The sequence below is a fragment of the Camellia sinensis genome, chromosome 12 (genome assembly GCF_055761805.1).
Source record: "Camellia sinensis isolate YWXY chromosome 12, ASM5576180v1, whole genome shotgun sequence".
Lineage (NCBI taxonomy): Eukaryota > Viridiplantae > Streptophyta > Magnoliopsida > Ericales > Theaceae > Camellia > Camellia sinensis.
Window position 1 is genome coordinate 121,253,973 of NC_138972.1, and position 15,501 is coordinate 121,269,473.

The following is a 15,501-nucleotide window of genomic DNA, read 5'->3' on the forward strand; positions in this document are numbered from 1 at the left end:
CAAGGTTTTGGATGCTGCTATATTGTTGCTGTGTTGCCTCTGGATTTAGGTTTGTGCTGGTTTAAGGTTTGGTCTGCTGCTGGTCAAATGCTGCTGTCCTAAGGTGGAGTTGAACCCTTACAATCTGTTTTGAACTGCCACTGGATTTGCAGAGCCCTGTTGTTGTGCTGCCAATGGATTTAGGTTTGTGCTGGTATAAGGTCTAGTCTGCTGCTGGATACATAGGGCAGCAGGATTGGTTTGGTCTGCTAGTGCTTGCTGAAGTTTTTTCTTTTTGTTTCTTTTTTTTGGATTGGTTTCTCGCCAATCTGTGGGTTTAGTGCTAGCAGATGATTGTGCTTCCTCCTTGGTGCCAACATAGTTGGGATTGTGGAGTGTTAGCTATGATACTTTTTGCACTTCCCTTCTTTATTGATGTATTTTGTTGCTTGTTTTTTTTTGCACATCTCATTAATAAAGGTTCTCTTTTCTTTGCTGATCAAAAAAAAAAAAAAAAAAGTGCAACGAATCTTGTGTTTGGAGAAGAAACAGAACAGGGTACTGCCTAAACATTGCACTGCCCAACACATCCATGAAGAACATGCTTTGTACAATCGATTGTTGAAAACACTACTAACTATTTTTTGAGCTATGACTGAATTCTTGATGCTTATCCTTCTTACACTAGAACCCTATAGCTATCATTCTCAGGAGTCGGACTCAATTCTAAAGCCTGAAAGGAAAAAGATAATGCAAATAAGTCTATGGACACGAAATCAACCATGTGATGTGATCTGACTAAAACTGTATCTTTTAGGACGGGCATGATTGTTTATGTGGATGGTTCTGTATCCGTGAACTTGTTGAAAGAGAATGTACTCAAAGAAAGATGCAAAAACCTAATATAACATTCATAACCCAACTTACTGAAAAGAAAAGCATTTTACTAGTCATTCTGAAATCAAAAGTTGTCTCCTGGGTGTTTGTACAGAAAGGAAGGATTTATCATCACGGTCCCAAATATGATCATATCATTTTACTTAATCATAACAAAGAAAACTGGGCTGCAAACTAAGTATTGGCAAAAAGCTTACAGCCATTGCAAGAACAGTAATCGATGTGGGTTCTTCTTGCAGAGAGAATACGATTTCTAAATCAAGCCGAAGCTGTCAGGCAAGGGTGATATGCAGTGCCACAAGCGATCCACTGACGCTTCCTCCCACGTGGCAGCGTGCACCCAAGAACCTTCAGCCATTCCTTGCTCGGCACATTGTAGCTAACCAGTCGGTTCATTTGTCTCGATCTCAATGACAACATGAGTAAACCTTTGTTACCCAAGCAAGTCATTCGAACGTGCTTTCCGTAAAACTCCAAGCACCATATGTTTGGCATTCTGTCAACCTCCTTCCACAATAGAGTCATCTTCTGCAGCTCCCATATGCACACGCACGTGGCAGCATTTTTTGTCAATAAACTGACAAGAATGATCTGGCCCCCACATTCTGCGAGTGCGTGATCACTCAGATGAAGAAGGGATGGGATTAAAAATTGCTTCCAAACCCCGGTAACCATATTGTAGGACACAATCCCATCTGGGTCAGTACGCATGAAGTAAAGCGTCGCATCAATGGACACTGCTTGGGACTTAAAGTTCAGAGACAACGGTAGCTTAATCGTTGAGGGCATGTTTCCCGGGCGGGCCTAGGAGTTCTTTATGGAGTCATAAACTTCATACTCACCATCACAACCCACCCAGAGGATTTTATAGCCCCCACTGGTCGAATCTTCATTCAACGTCATCCTCACAGCAACTCGGGACCAAACCTTAACTAACCTAGTTGGAAACTCCTTGAAGGATTGAGTAAGAGGATTGCAAACAAAGAAGCTTCTATGGCCAATGTCAAGAAAGCAGACAAGACCACCTATTGAAGCACTAGCAAGACAATTAACTTTGTTGGCAAAGCCGGGTTTGTGGGGTGATGCCATTTTTTCAAGGAAGGGTCATACATGGCTCCAGTATTCACATTTTCGTGAGTAATGGTGTAAAACCAAGGTTGGGCTTGCACGACTCGTGCACATTGTTGGGAGAAACTATGAGAGGTCGGCAAGGAATTCCACTTTTTACAAACAGAGCGGAAGCGGAAGAAAGTGGCAATGGGAAGTCTTGCACGCAATCACAGCTTCATAAAGGTCTTCTGGGAATTCTTTCCAGATCTGATGTTCCATAATTTTAGTTGAACCGGTAGCATCAGCTAATCTTCCCAGATTCCTCTCTTTTCGAGATTTCTTTGCATGTGGAGGTTTGCTAGGTTCCAGCATCTTGAAAGTTCTAGGTTTTTCAGGCCTTATAGTGAAACTGTAACAACCATCTTCTGCAGAGTTATCATCAAGATTGAAGAAGCAACATCTGTACAAAATGCAACCATGATGCTCAGGTTTCTGCAACGTGAAGGTACTTTAAGCAGACTCGGAAACCACGTAACAATTTGCTACAAATTCATGGACATATATGCAAATAAAAGCTGCAAATTAAAATATCATCTAGGAGAAGCTTGGTAAAATAGTATTGTCCAATATTAATTTCCACCACAACCTAGCAATGTCGAAATGAGTACAAAATTCAAATCTTGGACAATCAAAACCTAAAACCTACATCAGTCTATCCTGTCATTCTTGATTCAGCATCAGCCATGCCTTTACAACTCTACTTCACAGTCATATAAGACGGTTTGGTCATCATGAATGCTTTTAAAATTCTATTTATGGAGTATGGAAAAACATGTTGGAATTAAAGCACGAGGAAAATGAGGCAAAATCTATGGCACTAACATTCTTATGTTTGATTTTTAATGGGTATGGATATGACATGGCACTAAGTTTTAGGGCTTGTTTGGTAATAGGTTTTTTAGCTAAAAAAGCCAAAATGACGCCAAAAAAAAAAAACAAAACAAAAAAACAAAACAAAACTAAAAGTTAAAATGTCACATTATACATATTAATCAATCACTTTTTTCCTCACAAGTATCTATTCAACTAAAAAAAACCATTCCAAACACATCAATTTTACTGGCACCTCATAAAAAAAGCCAAAAAGCTTTTAAAAAAGGCAAGTTTCCAAACGGGGCCTTACGATTGATTTACTGGGTACCATTTGTTGGTTTGAGCCAAAGTAGCAATAAATTCCAAAATTCACTACAAGAAAAGGGAGTATAAAACACGGAGGCTTTTGCGACGGTGCGTTCCCCGTCGCAAAAAATGAGCTTTTGTGACGGCAGGTTAAACCGTCGCAAATAAAGAGCTTTCGCGACAGCGTTTTACCGTCGGTAATAAAATTACACGAGTAATGTGAAAAATACGGAAGTATTAGCGACGACGTTTTTTACCGTCGCAAATACATTTTTTTTTTAGATAGCATAAATTGGCTGTTGCAAATAGTGGACCATTTGCGACGGCAAATGTCCGTCGCCCAAAAAGCCTTATCAAAACGGCGTCGGTTTAGCTATAACTATTTATCATTTGCGACGGTTTAAAATGTATTGTCGTAAAAAGTAAAAAAAAAAATTTGCCCACACTTCCCTTTCATGTTGGCGCTCGATCATTTGGATCGAAATCCCTATATGTTCGAAATCCCCAAACGAGCAACGAACGGCGAGCAGGCTAGCGGTGGTGCGGTGGTGCGGCGACGACGACAGGTAGCGGTGGTCCGGCAACGACTTTCTCACACTCAGTGTATGCTCTCTCTCTCTCTCTGTGTGTGTATATATATATGTATTAGCTGTTCAAAAATATATATATATACATGAATATATATGATTAGTGTAAATTGTTTGCCCCGCTCAACCAAGTAAACACCAGACAAGGAACAAAATTTTGTCTCATTTCCATTGAAATGGATGAAACATATCTGTTTTCTGTAGTGTCCAGAAGGGGGCCGTGTGTGAATCAGATGGACATTTGTTGAAACAATCCACGCTTCTCAAGTTCTACTAAATTTTGTATATATATGTGTTAGCTGTTCAAACAAAATTTTGTCTCATTTCTTATGAAACTGAGACCAAACAATAGTGAAAAACCGAAATTGTAATGTTTTCACCAAAAAATACATAAACTCCATGAAAAATTCAACACAATTGAGTTATTTCGCTTATTACAAATATCTAACAAGTATTATTTCTATTTACCTTTTTTGTTGAAAGAAAATATTTAAGAGCTGAAAAAAAATCTTAAATTAGAAAGAAAATATAAGAAAGAAAAATCTTAATAGTCACTTCTTTGTTATTATATATATATATATATCTACAAATATTATCACTTGTACTTTTGTTTCCTCCATCCCTGCAACTAGAATCTAGCATTTCTTATGAATCCTTTGCCCAATTAAGCATTTAGATCTTTTTCTTTATGTGTTTCTAGTATTCATTTACCTTTATTAAACCTTCTTTGTAATATCATTTAATAAATAAATAAATAAATAAAAATTAAAAAAAAAACATGTTTGCACAAAGGATCTCCCACAACTTGACAAGCCTTTTACCTTTATTTTCTATTAATATCGTTATTATTATTATTATTATTTTTTAAAATTTTGTAAAAATATTTGGGTGGAACCTTAGTGTTAGAATAGATGATATCTACAGCCATACTAGACCTTCTACAGCAGAATCGGATTGCTTTGATAACAAGTTAAAGTGTAGAAAGCTATGAATAGGCATTATGGTTATATAAAATAACCTGTACCTCAGAGAAGAGACACAGAGAAGAGAGAATTATAGGAATAGGCATTACGGTTATATAAAATAACCTGTACCTCAGCTGCTATTTATATTAGAATGATAAAAATACCCTCACTAATAACCATTAACAAAGATAAAATTTGATGATGCCTTGTTTACATTGAATTTGCTTCCAAACCATTAATAAACATATATATTTGAGTTTGATAAGATTGAATTTTTTGACATTAATTTAATGATGCTTGGTTTACATTGAATTTGCTTCCAAATTATTTGTGATTTATGTAAATAGATGTGTAGATTGTACACCTCACAATTTAAGTTTTGATGACTCACATGCATCAAGCATGCATCTAATATATGAGCCAAATATATGCATCTGCCCTTTGAAGGCCCAATTCCAACCCCATCATGTTAGAATTACAATTCTAATGACTACCTACCCAAAAAAAAAATTACATCAAATTTAGTTAGTATGTGAGTACTTTGTATGAGCGTGAGTTCTGGGATTGTTCAAAACTCAAGATATGTATATAGATTTCAATACTTAACATAGAGCTTATCTAATAATATCTAATTTGTATGTTTGTTAGCGTCCCTATAATTATTAAATTTTGAAATTAATAATTTGTGATTACAATATCATTTTAAGTTTGAAAAGTTCCCTTAAATAAATTTTGAATTTATAATGAAAGTATGTTACTTGGTGTTTTGCAACATTTTTTTGTCTCACGTGTTGTTGTATAAGTATTTCATTTTTTATGTTCTCCCATCAAATCGGTAAATAACTAACTGGGATAAGACCACCTACCTATTTGAGAGAAATTGGACGGATAGGTATCAGGGTACATGAATACGTAGGTATTATATTTAGAGTTACTTTGATGAGATATTTTTGTGGATGTGTACAGATGATGGATAAGAGTTGGATTGATTTGCCAAATAGGATGTTGAGCAAATACATTAATGGGATTGATGAATTCCTTGTGTTTGCCTACACCAATAGGGTTGAAGGTTCGATGATCAATTGTCCGTGTAGGAAGTGTGAGAATCGATACCATCTTGTACGGGAGCATCTGATTTTGAATGGTTTTTTTAAAAAATACAAACATTGGATTAATTATGGGGAATCTTATGTATCTCTACATTGTAATCAAGATAATGACACATTACCTAATTTAGACATTGGGGATGATATGATTGGAATGATACAAGGGGCTATGGGAAATCCACATGCCGGTACAAGTGTTGAGGGTAATGAACCACAAGGGCCTGATCCCCATGCATCTGAACCCCAGCTCGGTCCAAATGCAGAGACTGCAAAGTATTTCAAACTTCTTCAAGATGCACAAACTGAATTGTATCCGGGTTGTCAGAAGTTCACATCTTTGTCATTCATTGTTTGACTTCTACATTTGAAGGTGCTTAATCAGTGGACAGACAAGTCTGTTGACATGTTGCTTGAGTTATTGAATGAGGCGTTCCCGTTGTGTGTGAAACTCCCTGACTCATATTATAAAGCTCAAAAGGTGACAACAGATTTGGGCTTCACGTATGAGACGTGGGATGCATGTCCCAACAGTTGCATGTTGTTTCGAAACGAGGACGCCAATCTTGATAAATGTGTCATATGCAACAGTTCTAGATGGAAATCAAATGGCGATGGTGGTTCATATGGTCCTAACAAAGGTGGCAAACGAATAGCTGCAAAACAGATAAGGTATTTTTCTTTAAAGCCAAGGTTGCAGAGGTTGTTTATGTCATCCAAGACGGCCAAGTTAATGCGATGGCATGCAGAGGAACGAACTGATGATGGTGTCTTTAGGCATCCTGCTGACTCCTTTGCATGGAAAGATTTTGACCGAAGGAATATTGACTTTAGTAATGATTGCCGAAGTGTAAGGCTTGGATTAGCATCTGATGGTTTTAACCCATTCAGGATGATGAACATAGTTCATAGCACTTGGCCTGTTGTGCTCATTCCATACAACTTGCCGCCATGGATGTGCATGAAGCAACCATTTCTAATTTTATCCGTGCTTATTGACGGCCCGAAAGGACCTGGTGACAAGATTGATGTGTATATGCAACCGTTGATTGAGGAGTTAAAAGAACTATGGAATGAGGGTGTATCAACATTTGATGCATCAACAAATCAAATGTTTCAAATGCATGCAGCTTTACTGTGGACAATTAGTGATTTTGCTGCATATGCAAACTTGTCAGGATGGAGCACTAAAAGCGAACTAGTTCCTTAAGAAACTTGAATTCGAGGTGTTAACGCCCCAAAATCACCAAACGGCGTCGGTTTAGCATGAAACTTGGCACACACGACTGCTTAGGCACGAGAGACTTGTGGGAGAAGACGGGACTCGAATCGGGTTCCCGGATTGGGAGTTAGAGCCGGATTTCACTTTAGGCAAACTAGTTCCTTAAGAAACTTGAATTCGAGGTGTTAACGCCCCAAAATCACCAAACGGCGTCGGTTTAGCACGAAACTTGGCACGCACGACTGCCTAGGCACGAGAGACTTGTGGGAGAAGACGGGGCTCCAATCGGGTTCCCGGTTTGGGAGTTAGAGTTGGATTTCGGTCTAGACAAACTAGTTCCTTAAGAAACTTGAATTCGAGGTGTTGACGCCCCAAAATCACCAAACGGCGTAGGTTTAGCATGAAACTTGGCACACACGACCGCTTAGGCACGAGAGACTTGTGGAAGAAGATGGGGCTCGAATCGGGTTCCCGGTTTGGGAGTTAGAGTCGAATTTCGGTCTAGGCAAACTAGTTCCTTAAGAAACTTGAATTCGAGGTGTTAACGCCCCAAAATCACCAAACGGCGTCGGTTTAGCACCAAACTTGGCACGCACGACCGCCTAGGCACAAGAGAGTTGTGGGAGAAGATGGGGCTCCAATCAAGTTCCCGATTTGGGAGTTAGAGACGGATTTCACTTTAGGCAAACTAGTTCCTTAAGAAACCTGAATTTGAGGTGTTAACGCCTCAAAATCACCAAACGGCGTCGGTTTAGCATGAAACTTGGCACACACGACTGCTTAGGCACGAGAGACTTGTGGGAGAAGACGGGACTCCAATCGGGCTCCCAGTTTGCGAGTTAGAGCCGGATTTCACTTTAGGCAAACTAGTTCCTTAAGAAACTTGAATTCGAGGTGTTAACGCCCCAAAATCACCAAACGGCGTCGGTTTAGCATGAAACTTGGCACACACGACCGCTTAGGCATGAGAGACTTGTGGGAGAAGATGGGACTCCAATCGGGTTCCCGGTTTGAGAGTTAGAGCCAGATTTCACTTTAGGCAAACTAGTTCTTTAAAAAACTTGAATTGGAGGTGTTAACGCCCCAAAATCACCAAACGGCGTCGGTTTAGCACGAAACTTGGCACACATAACCGCTTAGGCACGAGAGACTTGTGGGAGAAGACGAAACTCCAATCAAGTTCCCGGTTTGGGAGTTAGAGCCGGATTTCACTTTAGGCAAACTTGTTCCTTAAGAAACTTAAATTCAATGTGTTAACACCCCAAAATTACCAAAAGGCATCGGTTTAGCACGAAACTTGGCACGCATGACCGCCTAGGCACGAGAGACTTGTGGGAGAAGACGGGGCTCCAATCGGGTTCCCGGTTTGGAAGTTAGAGTCGGATTTCGGTCTAGGCAAACTAGTTCCTTAAGAAACTTGAATTCGAGGTGTTGACGTCCCAAAATCACCAAACGGCGTTTGTTTAGCACGAAACTTGGCACACACGACCGCCTAGGCACGAGAGAGTTGTGGGAGAAAATGGGGCTCCAATCGGGTTCCCGGTTTGGGAGTTAGAGCCGGATTTCAGTCTAGGCAAACTAGTTCCTTAAGAAACTTGAATTCGAGGTGTTGACCCCCCAAAATCACCAAATGACGTTGGTTTAGCACGAAACTTGGCATGCACGACCGCCTAGGCACGAAAGACTTGTGGGAGAAGACGGGACTCCAATCGGGTTTCTGGTTTGGGACTTAGGGCCGGATTTCTGTCTAGCCAAAATTATTTACTAAACTATCTTTGTAATTATATAATAGTTAATTTTTTATGTTTTTCTGTAATTAAAATATTAACACCATTATATTGTCATTAATTATTTTTATTTTGTTATTTTCAGATATTTCTTGAGTAGCAGTTTGCTTCTTGTGGAATGCGGGCGTGTAAAGATTATGACCAACTTTTGTTTTTGTAACCCACGGAAGAATGGAGACGAAAACTTTTGGTTTTGATTTACGTTATTTAGATTTGTGAACAACATTATGTATGTATTATGGGACATTATGTAGTGGGATAATTTTCATTTTTATGAATTTTTATTTATATATTGTTATGAATGGAACAACATTATGAATTTTCATTATGTGCCAACTTTTGTTTATATATGTATTTATATTATTATGTAATTATCGGTTTTTTATAGTTATTTTTCATTTAATACAGGTTATTTTCATATTTTTAATAATTTTAATACAGTTTTTTTTTTTTTTGAGACGGCAGCACACACCGTCTCAAAAAAAAAATTGAACTAAGGTTTTTTGCGACGGCACCGTTACTGTCGCAAAAGATAGGGAATTGGTTGAAACGTAACGCCTTTAGCGACAGTTTTATTGTTGTTGCCAATAGTCCTTTAGCGACGGCTCAGGTGCTGTCTCAAATGCACCTTTAGCGACGGTATTTTTTGCCGTCGCAAAAGACCTTTTTAGCGACGACAACACAGTGCCGTCTAAAAAAAACTCAGATTTTCACACGTTATTTGCGACAAAATTTTTTCGTCACAAAAAAGGCATTTTGCCGTCGCAAAAAAAAGGCATTTTGCCGTCGCTAAAAAGGCATTTTGCCGTCGCTAAAACCCTTTTGCAACCCCCTTTGTTGCGATCCCCCACTTGCCGTCGCAAAAAACCATTTACCGTCGCAAAAAACCTTTTAAGATTGGGGCATTTGCGACGGCGTTTTGCCGTCGCAAAAAATCAATTTTTTTGTAGTAAAGATACACACAGGAGAACTTAGGTCATTGATATCGAACCATATATTAGATTAATATAACACTTTTGGGTAACAGATAGTTTGGTCATCATGAATGCTTGTAGGTTCTACTATTTATGGAGTATGGAAAAGCATGCTAAAGTTCTGGAAACTAAGACTTGTCAGCTTTAATATGACATGGCATTATGATTTTATGTTTGATTTGTAATGGCATAATGAAATTAAAGTACAAGAAAAATGAGGCAAAATCTGGAAACTAAGACTGATTAGCATTAATATGACGTGGCATTACCATTTTATGTTTGATTTTAATGGGTATGGATATGATATGCAACTTACAAATTTTACACACATTGGAGAACTTAGGTCATTGATAAAACCATATACAAGATTTTATGTTACACAAGCAAAGAAAACACTTGGTTTAGTGCTTCCACCTGAAAAAGATAAAAAAAAAAAAAAAAAAAAGAAAGAAAAAAGGAGCAAGCAAGCAACTTGCATATATCATTGTTTCATGAAGAAAAAGCTAAGCATGTCTTAATATATGAGTAGGGTATGTCAAAAGCTTATCTTGTTAACGGGCTTCAAAAAGTGTTCAAACTTAGTTTATCTATCTTTCGAACCAATCTTAACTTAAGTGAACTCCGACAGAGCCGATCATGAGCTTAGCTCAAGTACTTAGTTTTCTATATAGTTCTAGTTATGTATAAGAATATCGAGACGAGTTTGAGCTGAGTTCAAAAAAGTTATAAAAAATTAATGAGTTTGAGCTTGGCTCATTTTTGAACAAGCTTCTAGTGAACTGAACATGAGTTGAGATTGAATAACTTGGTTTGTTTTACTGCCTAGGTGTTGGTCCACTAGCAGTCAAAGCAAACCGATGCCAAAAATTCAATTTGCCACTTTTGATGATTCCAAACATACAACAAGCCACCAGTCTTGGGGCTGTCAGTTCATATACAAAATCAGTTACAAACTAATTCTCAGATTGCATGGACATAGACCAACACACGAGACAAATAGTTGTATGACTTTCTTCTCCTTTCTCAATCCCTCTTTGCAATCTTCTCAAACTCGGAAACATTCAAATTTGGGGTTTATATCTTCATTTATGCCCCTAAGATTCAAAGTACATCTTAATTTGTGTTTTTTAATTACTGCATTTAAAAATTGGGAAATAAGATTCTTTGCAGTTTGCGCGTAGGGTCACCAAGACCAGGCATATGTCCTGAGAGCTTCTTTAGGAGTTTTCACTGCTAACCCTACCAATAGGTGGGAAGTTGTTTTAAAAATTTAAGATGGTCTAATGGTTGCTACTGGGGGAAGGGACATACCTCGTCAGAGGATTCTTTTTTCGGGAGGCCATTCTTTTGAGCTTGAGGAAGAAGGGGAAGATCAAATCGGGGGACGGTGATTGGCGATTGTGGAGCGAGGGCAGGGCCTTCGCAAAGCGATTGTTCTTTGCAGGCATGAGGTTGGTTGGTGTTGTTAGAAGCTTCGCATGGCCTCGCGGGAACCAGGTCACTTGGCTTACTCGGGCCGTTTGATCGGGGGATGTCGGAGTGTGGCAGTGTGGATTCGAGAAGAGAATGGCAAATCCTCATTTCAGATGGTGGCCATGATGGGTGGCAGAAGAGAACAGATTTTTGTACAGGAGTCTAAATTTGGTGGTGGCTGGAAGGGGTTTGCTTTGGTCCTAGAGCGTTTTGCCTTTGGGGATGGTGGGGCCAGTCGAAAGAAAAGCCAACCCATGGTGAAGGCAGTAGGGAGGCTACCGTTGGCGATTGCGGCAGTTCATCAGGATAGGGATGCGGGGGATGTGGTGTTCAAGAAGGTAATGAAGGGAGATGGTTTCAGAAGCTGGATAGAGCAGTAGTGGGGAGGGTGGAGGTTTGGGGGGGAAAAGGTTTGGACATGATGGTGGTGGCAAATTAGGTGCATTGTTGGTGGAAATCATCGGGGGAAGTGGATGTTTATGGAATTGAAGGGCAATTTAAGGCGTGAGGCCAAGAGTGTGCTGCGTCGGCAGTGGACGATAGCTGGGTGTGACTTAGTTCTTAATTGGTAGTTGCCGAATTCACGGTGTACGGATGGCAGGGCACCAGCCTTGGCACCCAATAACTCGATAAAAATTTTGGGCCTTTTGATCCACCTTCGAAGCCCTGAGGTGTATTGCGAGATCGGCAATAGATGTGGTGGTTTTGTGGCGACTAATGAGTCGATGGAGATGTTGGGATGTGTTCGAATGAAGGTTCGCGGCCTGGCCAATGGGATTCCATCGCAGATTTCAATTTGATGGGGTTCACGGCATTATACGTTGCTTATCTGGTCGAAAACTGGGTCGGTGGTGGTTGTTACTTCGGCGATGGGTGGTTCCTGGGTTATGAGTCGACCAGATTTGGAAGGTGCGAATCAAGGGCGGAAGGCGTGGCGATGATCTCAGAGAACAACTCAGTTATAGAGATTGGAGGAACGGAGGGGATTTTGTTCTAGTCCTTAGAGATTTGGGGAATTTAGGGCTAGGGGTCAACGGAGGCCTAGGCTAACAGGGCTTGGGTTTAGGCAGGTTTGGCGGCCACAGACCCAATAGGAGGTGGGCCATATGGACCGTCCGGAAATGAGTCAGGCCCAATCCGAGGCCTATACAAAGGGTGAGGCAAATGGGCTTAATGGTATGACTAATGGGCGTGCCTTGTGAGAGTCTCACTTGGCCCATGGTTTTGGGCATGGTTTGGGCCCATCTTCTAAGGAGCCACCTGTGCAGTTTACGGGTCAAGTAGAGGATCCATTGGTGGCACGGGTTCTTGAGCTACTTTGTCGAAGTGTGGGTTCGCCATCAATAGAGAGGTTTTCCCTGGCGGGGGAGGACCCACGGAGGTCGTCGCCGTGTTCCCCATCAACGACAACTAGGCCGTCGCAACATCAGTCAGAGCCCAGTTCGAAAGCGGGCAGGGATGAGGCGAGATCATCTGCTGCACTTAGTTAGATGCTGGTTCTGAGGTCTGAAGTATGTGAGGAGGAGGGCGACTGGTTGGGCTGTAACGCCCTAAAAATTAACCCATTATATATATCATTGACATTCATTATTTAAAGAAGATAATCTATTAATTCATTCATCAGAGTATTACAAAATAAAGCATAACATGTATCATCGAATAAAATGCCCTACAGGCTTACATCTTTCCAAGCCAACACTTGGATACAAAAATATGAGTTCTAACTCAATACAAGAAAAGCCCTAGGCTTGAATGTTTACATGTACTTATAATTTAAGACAGTTAACTAAAAGTAGTCTTCTTCAATCCAGAAGCCAAACCCTCCCAAGCTAATTCCTTGGAGGTAGTTTATCACCTGAACCTGAAAATGATGTTCCCATAAAGGGTGAGCCACAGCCCAGTAGAAATATACTAAACCACATATAAGCAATGAATAAAGCAATAGCATTCAACAGATGGTTAACCAAAATAATCAATTACAACATTTTACAGACTCATGACATTATTGCCAAAGATACGTTTTACTTTCCAGTTTTATCAACATGGCTCAGAACCTGGCCAAACTTATAACAGTGAAATCACATATATCATATTCACAATCTTCCAATATTAACAACAAATGAGACTCAAGCTCAAATCAAACACTTCATACTTCCAGATTGATACACATTTTAGTGCTGTATCAATAAAACACTTCTATATAAATAAGCACACATAAAAGTGATGCTAATGGAGTCCATCCCCTATCTCCTCCCAAACAAAATCCGGTTTAGAGGTCCATCCCCTATCTTCCCCTAAACCGTGGAGTACATCCCCTATCTCCTCCCACACACAAAACAATGTATGCAAATGCAATGCTCAATCAATACACGTATTTTCTGTATCAATGCCATAGTCAAAATTAATGACTTAACCAATGTGATTAGTTTCAGTTATTCCTAATCCACATGCAATATCTACAACAACCACGACTATCCTCCACCGATAGCCCAAAACAGTTATTTCTAAACTGAAAATAACTATGTCAACAATTCAATAGACAAATGATACCAATTATCCAATTACGCCATTTAATCAATGAATTCCATGAATTTAACCCTCTTTTCCCAATTCCATGAATTACTTATACAAATTAATTCAATAATACAACTAGGGTTTTTCCCAAAATTTACCAAAGTATCCCCAACATGTTAAAATACCAAAACTTAGAACAAAACCTATAAAATGGAGTAGGAAATCCCTACCTCAAAGAAAACAACCCAAAAGATGAAGAAAGAGATGAGTGCCCAAATACCAAAGTGCTCCAAATTGCCAAATGCTCAGATTAAATGGTAGCCCTTGCCTCACTCTATCTTTTTAATGAAGGATCTAGGGTAGAAACACACCCTAAGTGGATCAAATCTAAGAAAGAAGGTGAGTAGGGAGAGAGAAAAGTCGGACCTAGGGTTTGGAATCAAAAGAAAATGAAAAAGACTGATCAAATCCCACTGCTGTGTATATAAACTGGACAGGCTCGCTCGAGCGAAGACTTGGTCGCTCGAGCGACCAGACACAGAGAAACTACGCTCGAGCCAAGGAAGCCTTGCTCGAGCCAACAACTCAAATGCTCGCTCGAGCGAAAGAAAGCTCGGTCGAGCGAAGAACTCAAACCCTCAGGTCTGAACCCATAGCTCGAGCGAAGGAACTATAGCTCGAGCGAAGGATGAACTAACTCGCTCGAGCGAAGAAAAGCTCGCTCGAGCCAAGAATGCACAGTTACAGGTCCAAATCAAACACTACCTCTCGCTCGAGCGAACAACTCCTCGCTCGAGCGAAGAACCAAAAACCTGGACAGCAACTCTTGGTTTCTAAACCCAACCAACCTGAAACAAACCTGCCCAACACATCCTATAATTCCAAATGAGAAAATAAGGAATAACAACAACAACCATTATACAATGATAGAATCTACGGAACAGTCCGGATACAATAATTAAATGGGAAAAGACCGGGGTCGCTATATGGGCTGTCATGTTGACCTTGGAATTGGGTTGGAAGGTGGTACACAAGTCGATCACTGGGCTGCTAATAGTGAAAGTTTGCCTTTGGTTTTGCAACCGTTGGTGATGGAGACAGTGGACTTTGAGGCTGTCGGGGTTGGCACTGCCACAGAGACAACGACAACGAGTTTTGCAGGTGATGAGCCTCTAGATCCGAGGGAAGTGTCTGCTTGGGTGTTGGCACAAATTGAGGAGGTTAGTTCTTTGCTTGGGGTTTCATTTGTTGGGCATGAGGCTGAATCAATGAGGCTGTTTTCAACCATAAAGGCATCATGGAGGGGGAGTGCTCCGGTGGGGACACAGTTGCAGATTGTTGGGCAAAAGGGAAAAGGTGCTAGAGAGTTGCGGAATTTACAGTGCACTGTCAATTATGATAGGAGGCCACAAGAAGGCAGTCGAGCTATGAGGAAAGAGCGTGTCAGCCAATCACTGTTGCCATGCGGTTGAAAATCTTGTCTTGGAATGTTCGTGGCCTTAATGATAGAGGGAAGAGGGTGACAGTCCAGACGGTATTGAGGAAGGCAAAAGCGGATGTTGTTTGTTTTCAGGAGACCAAAATGGATTACATAGACCGGGAAGTGGTTAGAAAGGTGTGCAGGGGGTCAGTATGTGGATTGGACATATTTGCTAACTGTTGGGGTGGCTGGGGGGATTTCAGTGTGCTAGGATCGGAGGGTGGTTGAAAAAGAGGAAAAGGAGGTGGGTAATTTTTCTCTGTCGTGTCTTTTTCGCTGCATTGGGGATGA

At 40.4% G+C, this 15,501-nt stretch overlaps 1 pseudogene across 1 annotated transcript; it reads right to left on the reverse strand.

The window, feature by feature from the left end:
* Positions 1-916: 916 nt before the first annotated feature.
* Positions 917-12,212, reverse strand: LOC145804263 (F-box only protein 6-like; annotated as a pseudogene). The gene is made up of 2 exons (XR_014345891.1): positions 11,055-12,212; positions 917-2,386 (listed from the first exon to the last, which is right to left on the reverse strand). The product of XR_014345891.1 is annotated as an F-box only protein 6-like (transcript).
* Positions 12,213-15,501: the final 3,289 nt, after the last annotated feature.